Source organism: Lacerta agilis, chromosome 5 (genome assembly GCF_009819535.1).
Source record: "Lacerta agilis isolate rLacAgi1 chromosome 5, rLacAgi1.pri, whole genome shotgun sequence".
Taxonomy (NCBI): Eukaryota; Metazoa; Chordata; class Lepidosauria; order Squamata; family Lacertidae; genus Lacerta; species Lacerta agilis.
Genome location: NC_046316.1, coordinates 77259751 through 77273731, shown reverse-complemented (window position 1 = coordinate 77273731; position 13981 = coordinate 77259751). Strand labels below are relative to the sequence as shown.

Sequence of the window (13981 nt, the reverse complement as noted above, 5' to 3'; positions counted from 1 at the left end):
CCCAGTGTGATTCCATTAACATCACTTGACTTATTCCTGTTGAGGGAACATAAGGAGCCCCTAAACATCTCAAGACACATTCTGACTGTGAATTTTTATGTTCATCTTTCTCAGAAAGCATTTCAAGTTTCATTCATATTTCTGAAGTTTGAGACACATTTCTTTTCAGATATTTCCTGGGTTTAAGTGTGTCATAAGTGGGAATTCATTGAATTGTGGAGAGCCAGTGCGGTGTAGTAGTTAAGAGCGGTAGACTCGTTATCTGGTGAACCGGGTTCGTGTCTCCGCTCCTCCACATGCAGCTGCTGGGTGACCTTGGGCTAGTCACACTTCTCTGAAGTCTCTCAGCCCCAGTCACCTCACAGAGTGTTTGTTGTGGGAGAGGAAGGGAAAGGAGAATGTTAGCCGCTTTGAGACTCCTTCGGGTAGTGAAAAGCGGGATATCAAATCCAAACTCTTCTTCTTCTTCTTCTTCTTCTTCTTCTTCTTCGAAGGGATCCTGATGGTCATCTAGTTCAACCACCTACAGTGCAGAAATCACAATTAGATCATCCATGACAGATGAGCATCCAACCTCGGCTTAAAAGCCTCCAAGGTTTAAAACCCTATACACAACCTCCTGAGGGAGTCTGTTCCATTGTCAGCTCTTACCACCAGAAAGTTCTTCCAGATGTTGAGTCGGAATCTCCTTTCTTGTAACTTGAAGCCATTGGTTTGGGTCTTAGCCTCCAGAGCAGGAGAAAACAAGCTTGCTCCATCCTCCATGCGACAGCCCTTGAGATATTTGAAGATGGCCATCATATCTCCTCGGTCTCCTCTTTTCCAGGCTAATCATACCCAACCCCCTTATAAGGCTTGGTTTCCAGACCCTTGATCATCTTGGTTGCCCTCCTCTTCACACATTCCAGCTTGTCAATATCCTTCTTAAATTGTGGTGCCCAGAACTGGACACAGTACTCCAGGTGTGGTCTGAGCATTGCAGAATAGACTATTACTTCCCTTGATCAGGACATGAATCTTCTCTTGATGCTACATTAAAGGGGGGGGGTTGTTTGTTTTTGCTACCGCATCACACTGTTGACTCATATTAAGCTTGTGGTCTATTAACACCCCAAGAACCTGTGCCATACGTAACCAAGCAAACTCCAGTGATACAGGGGAGAAGTCGAAGGATGGCCAAATGTGAACATTCTAAAAATGGCCAGTCTTGTTTTTTTAAGGGCAGGGTTGCCAGAGTTGTGCCCTCAGGAATACCTGCTTTGGGCCGCATGCTCTGTGCAAAACGAGGCTTCTCCTTCACTGACTCTGAGCACACTTTCTTGCCCTAGCTGGGTCTTGGTTGCAGGGAACCTTCCACCAAGACTGTTATGGGCACAGACAACAGCATCGTTCAGGGCCAGTCCACGGTCCGATTCCAGGCAAGCAGTGGTTCCTTCAACAAGGGCTCGCTCAGGTAACAGGCAAGTCATGAAGCAGGCTGACCTCCTAGTGAGCAGGTGTCGGAATCAACCGAAAGAAACATCTTCCAAAAAAGACAGGAAAGAGGGTTGGGGATGAAGCAGATGGGAAGGAAAAGTGGCTTTCAGCACAGGAAAACCTGATTTATTTTTAGCAACAGGATTAACCATGTGTAATTAATTTACTTGGTAGCGGGACACAGTTGCTGGGCAGGCAGGGTGAGTTGTAAACCCCTTTAACAATAGCGGCCATAAATTTCTGGTGAAGGCTGTGGGGGAGGGAGCCTTCATCCTGCCAGTTTCTGATGCGGGAAAATCTGTTTTATAAATGATAACCTACCTTCCAGCTAATTAGTTTCTTCAGCGGCATTATGTAAGACCATGCTTATCTTACCATAAAGGTTTTCTTCTGCGGTTTTTAAAAAAATGAAAACTCTGTGCATATTTTTCAAGGTCTTAGTAGACCTGCTTATTTCTATGTAGCCTTAATGCATTTTGTGTGTGTGGGGGGGGGGAGTTTGTGGAGGGAATAAGGCCATTTAGAAGTATCTTCATAAAATATTTCTTGCAGTCATATCTATTTTTTTCTGCTTTTCATATCTGAGGAAAGCCAGGATACTTCGGTGGGGATACTTCTCAACCACACACAGAACATTTTTGTGGGTGACATTAATGATACACTCCCTGCTTTCTAATTACTTAGCATTAGTTTTCAGTTTTCAGGCTTCAGTATTACTCACCAGTTGTTGTTGTTACCCAGTAAGATTGTGGAGCAATTAAGAATGAGATTTTTTATTTTTTATTTGTATTATGGATCCCTATATTGTGTGCAGTTAATGGTTGTTTAAGGCAAGCCAGATTCTATCAGAGCATATGTAATTTCAAACAAGTGTTTCCCAAAATTCCAATATCTGAAAAACGCCTATAATCTTGTTTTGGTGTTTTCTTAACAGCCGTTTCATGGCAACAAAATCAGCAAAAGGAGATGCGCTTCCATTTTGCATGATGAAAACCCCAAAGGGTTTTGCTGGAGTGAATAATTTTATACTTACATTTTGTTTCCTCCCCTCCCTTTTCTGCTGCTGCTGCTGCCGAGTCCCTAAAAAGCCACTTCTCTTACTCCCAGCATGGAACCCCATTGCTGCCACAAGGTTCCTTGGAGGGGGTGGGCTTTCTCCACCGCCAGCCACTTTTTTGGGGGGTGTGTGCATCCGTTCATTCCCCGCACCATGGAAAGAAACAGTGGTGTCTCCATTGATTGCATGGGGTGTGGAGAAAAAAGGTGGCATCACACAAAGACTGCTAGTGGGGAAAACACCCACCCCCAGCCATGATACTGTTGCCTTAAGAGTCCTTGACAAGGGACCCCCTCCACTCATTTTTGGTAATGCAGAGTCCCCAGTAAGCAAATCTCTTCAGTTGCATAAAAGGGAAAAGTAAAGAAAAGCTGTGTGTTGTGTTGTGTTGTGTTGTGTTGTGTTGTGTTGTGTTGTGTTGTGTTGTGTTGTGTTGTGCGTGCGTGCTTGCTTGCTCTTAAATGATAAGGACACCTCTAGCCACTCTTCCACTACTAATATTGTCTGGTTGTGTTACGCTATGTGCAACGCACATCAGGAAAGTTCAGCTGGAGCGTGGCCATTTGTACCCTGCTGTTTCCAGGTCAGATTGTGCCTCAAAACAAAACCCCGGTCAGTTTCTAAACAAGCTGACTTCAAGTCATGGGTTATGAATCTGGCTTCTTTAGCTAACCAGAGTTTGTGTTACCGTAAGCAGTGCTAAGCCTGTGTGAAATTAAAAGTGAATGCAAGCGTTCGCCTCTTGGCCATGGAAACAGGAGGAAGAGAAAGATGGTGGCTGGGCGAGCCCGTTTGGGTGTGTAGCTTGGCATTACATGGACAATGCAGCCCCTGGATCATCTGGCGAAATCTCCACGGTGTTGAATAATCTTCCAACGTGTTCTTAAAGGCCACAAAGCACTTTGCACATGCTGATGGCTATATAAATTATTACTAACATTTATTTATTTTTTATTTTAAAGAAGACTGCTCTTTAAATTCAATGCTACCCATATTGAAAGCTCCAAAAACACACATCATTAACGAGGATGTGCCACTCTCCCTCACCCCCATTAGTCTTCTTGAATAGATTTATGGGGGAAGTGTTGATTCGTTTTCAGGCTTGCCTTTGCTCCCCCCCCCCCGCCCCCCGCGCAGAACATAGCAGTCTTCAGCAATGAATTAGTATGGATTTTTAAAACTCCTTTAGTTTGACTATAGATTTTTCATTAAGCAAAAAAGACATGATGTAGGAAAATAGACTGTAGCTGAAGGACACTTAATTACCTTTCAGACTGAGGCCGTTACACAGTGCACATACTGCAGGTTGTCCCTGTGAGGTTTTTTTTGGGTTTAGGTTCATTTGAAATGACTAGGAGGAAATATGTAATTTGGTGAGCATTGCTTCTTTTTTACCTTGTTCATCCCTGAGGAAGCAACTGACATCTGTTAGTTCAACTGGGTACTTTCACCATAGCCATTAATACTCTCTTTGACTAACTGAAGATTACATGGCGTGAGCTTTTCAGCCTCTCACTAGGGCCAGCAAGGATTTATTACAGTGGTACCTCGACTTACAAATTTAATCCTTTCCAAATGCACATTCGTAGGTCGAAAAATTCGTAAGTCGAAATAAGCGATTTTCCCAAAGGAATGCATTGGAAATGAAAAATTCGTAAGTTGAGTAAACCGCACCTAAAATTCGTAAGATGAAAATGCTAACACATTTATTACGGCATGCTCTTGTGTGGGCTACCACTTGCTTTTCCAGGTGCATAACGTGTTATCCCGAGTTACAGGCGTGGTTTTTGTTTTTTTTTTGGAAGAGGGGGGTTGTAAACAGTGAGGTCAGAGGGAAATGAAATGAAGAAAGTGACAGACAGTGATACTTACGGTAATTAACTAACTGTGTTAATTAACCAGAGTTCTTGATCACACAGAAAACGTGGCATTGGTAAACTAATTAACATCTATTATAGGCTAAAAATCCTCAAAAGATGGTGTGGTATAAGACTCAAGAGAGCAGAATAAAACAGCATAGACCAAAACAGATTTTGGAGGCCTGGGAAAATAACAAGGCCTCTGCCTGTCAGCAGAGTAAGTGCCAGGCAACACGGTCTGGGAAGTGGATTCTACAACTGAGGTGCTACCACTGAAAAGGTCCTTTTATTGGTAGTCATACCTCACCATACCTCACCTGGCAGGGGCATTTGCCTCTAGAAGATCTCAGAGTCCGCATAGATACATGTAAAAAGAAACTGTCTTTGTATATGTGGATCCCAAGCTATGATATCAAAAACAGTAGTTTGAATTGGTCCCATAAATGGAGTGGAAACCAGGGAAGATTATAAATCACTGGCATATTGTGTTCATACTGGCAGCCACATTCTGAACTAAACTGACGTTTCTGGCACCGCATACGATTCACTGTACTATTCCAAACAGAAGACTATGAAGCAGAGATTGGATGGCCATCTGACATAGATGCATTAGCTGAGATTCCTCCTGCATCACATGGGCTTGGACTGGGTTACTCCCGGGGTCCAACTCTGTGATTCTGTGAAGGCACGAATAACTGATGCAATGTTGTCATTGTCCAAGTGGAGCCCCATCTAAGTATCCCACCCATACAGGCACTTGGTGCCTCTGTTTGGTTTAGCATCCCTACATTATGGACTTGATCCTTTACAGGTATTCCTTTAGAATTCCATAGAATGGAAATAAGAAATGTAAGAAATTTAAAAATGCAATTAAAAAGCAATAATGTTTAATGTGATGGATGTGCCATCTCCCTTCTTCAGCCACTGCACCCCAATGAAGCTCACGAGCCACAGTTTGGGAACATCTGTTCTGGAACAAATTCAGATTACTAGAACTCTTCAGTTGTCAAATGACAAGCAGTGAGGCCTTCATAAGCGTGTCCATAAGGCTGTAGAAGCAATAACCTTAATTGTCAGAATAACATTAAATCAGCCCAAAGAATTAAGACTTTGGTGTTCAAAATACGAAGTGCGTTTTGTCGAGCTGGTGGAGAGTTTTTGAGCTACGGGCACATTTCCTTGAACTGTATTAAAGCAGGGTGTGAGTTTCACCAAGGCCAAACAGAATTGCTTTGTTTGATAATCGGTCTAAGCCACGATGCTTCCAATTTTTCCAGAACTGCATTAAAGCTCAGCTTGGAAACGGGATGAAAAAGGAGAAGTCCACATTCTTCACACTTCATTGTACACATTTATAAAAGTCTTAATGGCTTCCAGCTTCAGTTGAAAAATCAATGTTTTACAGGCGGTAGTGAAGCAGAGAACGGCCAGTGTTATATGTCTCGCATGCCTCAGATATTTCCCAAAACACAACCTATTTCAGATAACAGTTCCTCAATTTTTCTCTTAATACAGTAACGTATTCTTGTAGATCATATCTCAGAGTATATAGAAAGATCCCTCTGAAAAATATGTACATCCTATACATATCTATTTATGTGGAAATCTGTTTTGGTCAGGTTTGGGTTTTTCCACAGTGATATTTAATGGTAGTTTTTATTAAAAATCTAAGACTTGCCCTGTTGGATCAAACTTTTCACCACCTGCTCTGTCAGAGGCAAGGTCAGATTTCTGGATGGTTGCTGGAAACCATAGTGGGGGAGAGGGCTGTTGCACTCAGGTCTTGCTTGCGGGCTTCATAAACATCTGGTTGGGCAATGTGAGTAGAAGATGCTGGACTAGATGGGCCAGTGGCTTGATCCAGCAGACTTTTACATTGTTAAACCAATGATCCATCTAGTCCTAGAATCATAGAACTGTAGAGTTGGAAGGGACCCAACCTGTAGAGGGGTCATTTTGTCCAATCCCCTGCAATGCAGGAATCCTTTGCCCGACATGGGGCTTGAACCCACGATCCTGGGATTAAGAGTCTCATGCTCAGGGTCATTGGTTTGTTTTGCTATTGTCAATGTTTTTATTATGTACTTTGTGGTTTTATTTTGTATTTAATGCTGTGAATTCCTCTAAGATCTTCAGGTGAAGGACAGCATACAGATTTAATAAACTACTACTAATAATAGTTAAAGCTGTGGTTTTCGCAGTAGTGTTGTATGGAAGTGAGAGCTGGACCATCAAGAAGGCTGATCGCCGAAGAAGTGATGCTTTTGAATTATGGTGCTTGAGAGTCCCATGGACTGCAAGAAGATCAAACCTATCCATTCTTAAGGAAAGAAGAAGAAGAAGAAGAAGAAGAAGAAGAAGAAGAAGAAGAAGAAGAAGAGGAGGAGGAGGAGGAGGAGGAGGAGGAGGAGGAGGAGGAGGAGGAGGAGGAGTTTAGATTTGATATCCCGCTTTATCACTACCCAAACGCTTTATCACTACCCGAAGTGGCTAACATTCGTATTAAATAGTGGGTGGACATAGCAGACAACACAGTGATTCTCCAAGCAGCTCTCTTTATTCTCAGGGTGGAACAGAACTGAACTGAAGGGCTGAGCCAGCCTGCTTATATAGTACTCAGTAACATGCAACAGTAGCAACACTCTCTCTAGCTATCTCAATCCTTCATTTGCATGTGCGGACCTGAGTGAGAACTGCAGCCACGGTAGGCAGAGTGAAACTATATACACAACACCCCTAAGTGGCCTAGAGTGAGAACTTCATTACATAACAATTATCCTTTCCCTTCCTCCCCCTCCTCTCGCAAGGGCAGGGATCGGAGCGTGGTTGAGAGGAGTGCTGCAGAGAAGCAGAAGAAGAAGAAGTGGGGGGGGGAGCTGTGGAGAGGAGCGAGCGTGGCTCCAACTTGCCTTTTCCATCCTCCATGCCTTCCTCGCTGCTGCTGCTGCTGCTGTGCAGCTGGCTGAGTGGAGAGAGAGAGGTTGCCTGCTGCTCAGCAGCTGATTGCAAGAGATCGGAGGGAGATAAGGGACTAGCAATAAAGGAGGCTGCCTAGGTGGGGGGAGGTAAAAGCACATGGATCCTCAGGACTTTTGCATTGGGTCACCCCAAATTCACCATCAGATCACATAGCATGTCCATGGCTACAGCCTGCACCAAAAAAAATCACGCATCCACTGTTTGGGTGGGGCCGCAATGGCGCAAAACCGTTGGATATTAATTTGTCTAATCTCATTTCGGGCTGCTCCTTCCTCCGCCTTTGCCGCTGTTGGCATTTCCCACCCTTGAGTCAATAAGTTTTCCCAGTTTTTGTGGTAAAATTAGGTGCCTCGGCTTATATTCGGGTCGGCTTATACTCAAGTGTATACGGTATGTCTTCATATTATAGTTTGTTGGGGGGAAACAAACCATGGTTAGCCTACTGGGCTGGTTTCAGACATTCAAGCAAACTAAACAAACCATAATTTAACAGTGTTGTTGTTAAGAATTTTCAAACCAGACCACTGAATACCTGGTGGGAATACATGGGGGGGGGGGAGCCCCCATGTATAAAATTGTTGTTCATGTGTAATTTCACCTGCTACATTTCACAACTGTAATAGTGTGAATTGAAACTGGATGAGGAGAGAAGTGTTTGCTTTTAGTGAAAATACTCCCGTGGCCAAAGGCAAGTTAGATAAATAAAATGTTTCTCTTTAAAAACCAGAATTACCGCATTTGAAATAGTGATTATATTGTATTTTCCATGTCACTCCACAAATTTGAGTTCTGGGATTCACACATTTACTGTTGCAATAGTATCTAGTTTAAAAGTACAGTTGTAGTAATAGGTGGCGTAAATCTTTGCTAGACAAATTACAGCCACGTAATCGGACATATAATCAGATTAAAAGAAAACAATTTTTAAAAGAGTGGAAGGTTCATTCCAGGATAAACCACAAGTGCGACTAGAAACAATACTTGATGAATTATTTCTTATTTCTTAGCTATGATTGGCAAGGAATGCCTCAACCTCTAAATATCCACAGTAAGGCCTCATTAATTTATTGGCCTGAGGGAATTCAAAATGTTTGGTTAATTATGATCTTGCCTAAGAGGGATAAATGTTTATATGTGGTTGCATTCATATACAGGACATAGAACCGGGGTCCTCAAACTAAGGCCTGGGGGCCGGATGCAGCCCAATCACCTTCTAAATGCGGCCCGTGGACAGTCCGGGAATCAGCGTGTTTTTACATGAGTAGAATGTGTCCTTTTATTTAAAAGGCATCTCTGGGTTATTTGTGGGGCCTGCCTGGTGTTTTTACATGAGCAGAATGTGTGCTTTTATTTAAAATGCATCTCTGGGTTATTTGTGGGGCATAGGAATTTGTTCATATTTTTTTCCAAAATATAGTCCGCCCCCCACAAGGTCTGAGGGACAGTGGACCGGCCCCCTGCTGAAAAAGTTTGCTGACCCCTGACATAGAACATAAGGAGACTGAGGGTGGTGGCAGACATAATGTTGGAAAGAGGTCACAATATGTTCTTCACCTGACGTATGAGCCTATCTTAAGAAAAGACCTGCTGGATCAAACCATAGGCTCATCTAGTCCCATAGCCGGTTCTCACAGTAGCCAGCCAGGTGCCTTTACTTCCTCCAGATGTAACAATTTGCATGACAGATTAGCCATCGGTCTTGCCCTCCAAACCCACCCCATGTTTCAAGCAGGCTTCCCTATGTTTTACGGGGCATACATCAACCATAAAATTTCATGCACCACTCAGCCTAATTTTTAAAAAGCACAGCAGCACCATAGAAATAGAAAAGCACTATCAGCTACAGAACAGATGTGAATCTAATCAGGGCAGCAGGTCACCACTGAAGCATCATTGGAACAAGATGTTCTTCACCAGCTTTCTGAAGGTTTGCAATGAGTTGTACAACTCTTCCATGAGAGAGAGTTCCATGGTGCTGCAATCAATAAGTCTCTGTCCCATGTCCTCACCAGCCCTTACTTCCAATAATGGTGGGACACAGCACATATTTCCTCAAATATCTCAGTGGGAGGGATTATGTGGGAGAAAGTGGGGGGTTCTTTGTGTACTCTGACCTAGGCCTTTAAAGCTGGTTGAGCTCAGAAACAAGATAGACATCAATGTAGATCCAATAATGTTGGAGATGTGAAAACAATTACAGCAAACTTAAAGCAATGTCTTGAGTCAAATCAATGCAAACAGAGTGAGCGGTCATGCAGTGATGCTGAATTTGTCATTCCAGAACATCACTGAACTTCATTACAGTTCTTAGTTGACCTGCCCTTGCTGAGTTTTCACAGAATGCTATGTCCCATATTCAATAAAATCATTGAGATGCTTGATGAGGAATATTTTTCTTCCAGAAATTAAAATTGCCATTTTAGCTGTGGATAGCAAATCTGTCTTCCACATTGCTTTTGAGATAACCTATTAAAATGTCAGCTGGAATTGATAGGCACTTGCCTGTTCAGTATTACCCCTGTATGTTCCAAATGGTCGCAACCATTTTGAACTTGGAAAATGCATGTAAAAAGCCAGCGTGACTTTCCCCTCCCCACTAACATGCATTGTGTTCTAAATTATGCGCCTGCTTCAGTCAAATGGAGCTATGTACAATTGCTATTTGATTTTTTGCAATTAATCTGTTAAATTAGCAGATTAATTGGTATAATTCATTTTTCCAAATAATCAGAAGGTCAGGATTTTCCTACCTTTTTTTTTTTTAGAAAAGCTGATATTTCAGTAGAGATTAGATCTCATAAATACTTGACTAATCCCTTACTGCCATTTTGTATAAAGAATATTTTCAAGTGCATACAGTTCTCCTCTAGATCTAGGGAAGATCTTTCTAACTAGAGAATAAATTCTACACTTGATCTTAGCCAAAAGGCCAAGAAGCGATAACTAGAGAATAAATTCATGCCTTATCTGAAAGAATTTATACTCAGAAAGTTTGTGTGTGTGTGTGTGTGTGTGTGTGTGTGTTATTAATTGGAATGATAAAATGTAGCCATTTACAGTTAAATTGCATAAGGTGACTAGATAATAACTCTCCAAGGTATTTTGATATTGTCAATGGCTTTTTTAAAAGTTTGGCCTGTTACTCTGATTTTCACATTTAAAGCTCAGCATATTTGCAGAACCATATTATGGCATTTCAATGAGTTCCAGACAATATTCATATCCCCTCTGTTTCTCATCAATTTCACAAATGTTTCCTTTTAAAAGTCCCAAGAAGAAAAAATAAAATAAAACGGCCTATCTTTCTTTTAATAAGGTTCAATTGCCAGTTGCAAACACACAAACACCATGTGTCAACCAAGTCCTTCTGCCAAAAAAAGGAAAAAGCTTGTAAAAATTCTGTGTTTCTTTTGGAGCATTTTTGGGTTACCATGGAATTTGGAGATATATAGACTATAAAAATGTTGTTATTAAACTATAAAATAACACACACACCCATTAAATAAAATAAAAAATCCCCAAAAGATTTTTCATCCCAACGATGATAAACAACAATCCTAGTAGAAGTCTTAATGCTCCATATTCAAATATCGGTATTTTATCATCCCTCTCTGCTGGGTCAGTATATCCATTCTGTTGTTGTTTTTTCTCAAATCAAAAAACAAAAAAAAAATCAGATGTCAGAAGTTAACTGTAAGCAAGATGAATTTAAAGGTGGACCTAAGAAAGTTGAAACGTGTGCTGCAAAAACTGTTTATATCATTGCTGCAAAATACATGGGTGCCTTAGCATCCTTCAAGGACAGCAAGACCTTGTCTGTCCCCAAAGTATGATGGAATATGAAATCTCTGTAATATCTCGTCATGCAATGGGAAAGTTGGAGGAGGCGGAGAGCGTATGTGAGAGCACCATAAATCTCCCCCTAGGAAATATGTATTTTAGAACAACTTTGAGATGTTTCTAGTTTCTCCATGTTTCAAAAGCTTTTCCCGTTGCAGCGGCTTCGTTTTTGTGTGTGAGAGTGCCACCATTTGCTTTAGAGAAAATGCTGATTCGCCCCCCAAATCCTTGAACTGTGCTGAACTGATACAAAGAGGACTGGAGATTTCTAGATGTGCAGAGGCCCTTTGCAACATTCTGAAATCCAGCATTAAGATAAATTACCGTATTTTTCCGTGTATAAGACTAGGTTAAAAAAATAATGTCAAAAATTAGGGGGCCATCTTCTCCCATTTTTTAAAATCTGAGTCCCCAAAAATAGGGGGGGGCGTCTTATACATGAGGGCATCTTATAGACGTAAAAATATGGTACATTGATTCACTGAAAAGAAATATTGCACACACTGGGTTGAACCCAGAGGCTCTTCCTTCATCAGATGAGTTGGAACCTCATCTGGATCAAACTCGTTTTTCTGTTGCACGTATTAAAGTAAAACCAAGTGCTTTGCAAATATTTACTACCTTTGCATCACCCTGAGTCAAGTCAGTGTAAACTTAAGTTGTCTGAAGGTGTCTATAGATTAAAGTTGTCTAAAGTTGTCCTGCATCCCTATTTGAGGGTAGCAGAACAGGCCAGCTGCTTCTAGTCAGCAAGGTCAGCAGCTTCATACATTCCCATGAATTCCACAATGGCCCCGGGGGCTAATCGCCTATGCAGTGATAACTGAAAATCAGGAAAAGTGCAATGTTTTTTCTAACCCACATGGTTGCAAACGTGTTTAGATGAGAATCCTATCCGATGTGAGCCATTCATAAATGCACACGCACATCTCAGGCACTTGCTGAGCTCGACACCAGTGTGCCGATGAACTAAAACAATTACTGTATGGCGTGTCTTCTTCTCGCTTCCTAGTGCTGGAAGCAAATGACTATTTAAATCCTAGCATTAAATATCTTGTGCTCATGTTGCAAGTTAATTTGCATTTGATGGAATAATTTCATTCGTTCTGCACTGCCTGGCTTCTAGACAAATTGAATATAACTTCAGTGATACGTGAGGGCTTCCTAACACAATTAGCTGTAGAGTTAGGGAGACTAAATATAAACCTGCAGAAACGAACGAGACTTGGATTGCAGGGGACAATTTATAGCCAAATCTCACAAACAGAATCTAGCATTTCCTGTGCCGGAGCCCATTTTCCTTGGAAACTGGAAAGGAAGCACAAAAGTTTCACTGGGCTGGGTCCTTTCCCATCGCATGTCGTCTTGACTGTACTTTGGTTGCAGCCAAGAGGAGGAGATCGGAGGGATTTCCCCCCTCCTTCTCTGTTTGTAGTTTAATGTCATAGACAGGAAAGCTGGAATCAGTGGTGGACAAAATTTCATCTTGCATTTCTTCACCCAAAAGAGAGTAAAATGGAAGGCCCTACGTTGTTTTGTGACTTGTCACTGTGCCCTATTTTTAATCACAGCACAAAGACTCAGCAAGGCTTCCTCCTAAAAATGGAAAGGGCGGCATCTTTAGACATAACCTCAACGTATTTTATCAGCAGGCTCTGCCTTTGCCTCCTTAACTTAGAGCAGACTCAGATGCTTGAACTCCCAGAGGAAACAAGAAGCATATCAAGTCCAAAATGGGGGTCATAGGGTGATGCATGAACTTTTTCTGCTTCAGGAACACAAGCTGCTTTCTTGATAGGGACAGGGAAAATACAAAGAATTGTTAGGGTTTTTAACAGTGCCTTTTTGTGTGTTTATTGTGAACTGCCTGGGAAGTATAAAATTGGAGGGTGGTATAGAAAAAGTCGCCCCCCCCCCCATTTCTTCCTCTGCACTCAGATTGCTAAAGCTGGGAAGTTTATGAAAAGGGCAACCAAAGTTATCAAGGGGATGAAGCAACTTCTCTGTGAGGAAAGGCATGTGGAGCATTAGAGAAAAGGCAAGCAAGAATGGAAGTGTATAAAAATGATGCATAGCATAGAGAATGGGGGTAGAGGAAAGTTTTTCTCCCTCTTTCGCAACTCTTGAACTCATGGACAATGCAGCTGAGTTTTGAAAGATTCAGGACAGGCAAAAGAAAGTACTTAAGATATGGAACTTGCTCCCAGAGGAGCCAGTGATGGCCACCAACTTGGAAGCCTTTGGGATTAGACAAGTTCGTGATGAAGGAGAAGACCATCAGTGACTCCTAGCCATGCTGGTTATGTTCTGCCTGCACTGTGGCTGACTATGAGCATACAACTGGGACAGCAGCACATGTTTTTCAAGGTTGCCTCTCCCCAAGTAAGCTCAAGTAGAGCCATTTCAGCTTTCACCAACCATGTGGACTATGCTTGGTCAGAAGAGATCAAAGGACATTCTGGGTTGATCTGGGAATGAGTTTGCATTGTCCGTATTCACACACACACACACACACACAAACAGCTGGGCAAAATTTCATTGGATGCAGTTCTTCAGTTCAGTAGCAAAAGTGACCTCAGGAGTACATTCCAGGTGGCAATGTTTATACGTTTTGTCCAGTATTAAAGAAGTGCACCACCTGTTAACATCTACTTGAACCTTGATGCACCGTGGCATTATCAGAGCTGGCTCTATCATTAGGCAAAGTGAGGTGGCAGCCTCAGGCAGCAGGTTTTGAGTACCTTGGTAAAGGTAAAGGTAAAAGGGGTAG

General features: G+C 42.1%; 1 protein-coding gene and 1 pseudogene across 1 annotated transcript in view; one reads left to right on the top strand and one right to left on the bottom strand.

Moving 5' to 3' along the window:
* The window catches only part of PPM1L (protein phosphatase, Mg2+/Mn2+ dependent 1L), a 166046-nt gene that overhangs the window by 105513 nt on the left and 46552 nt on the right, over positions 1-13981 (top strand). The window lies entirely within an intron of this gene.
* Positions 10136-10312, bottom strand: LOC117047696 (annotated as a pseudogene).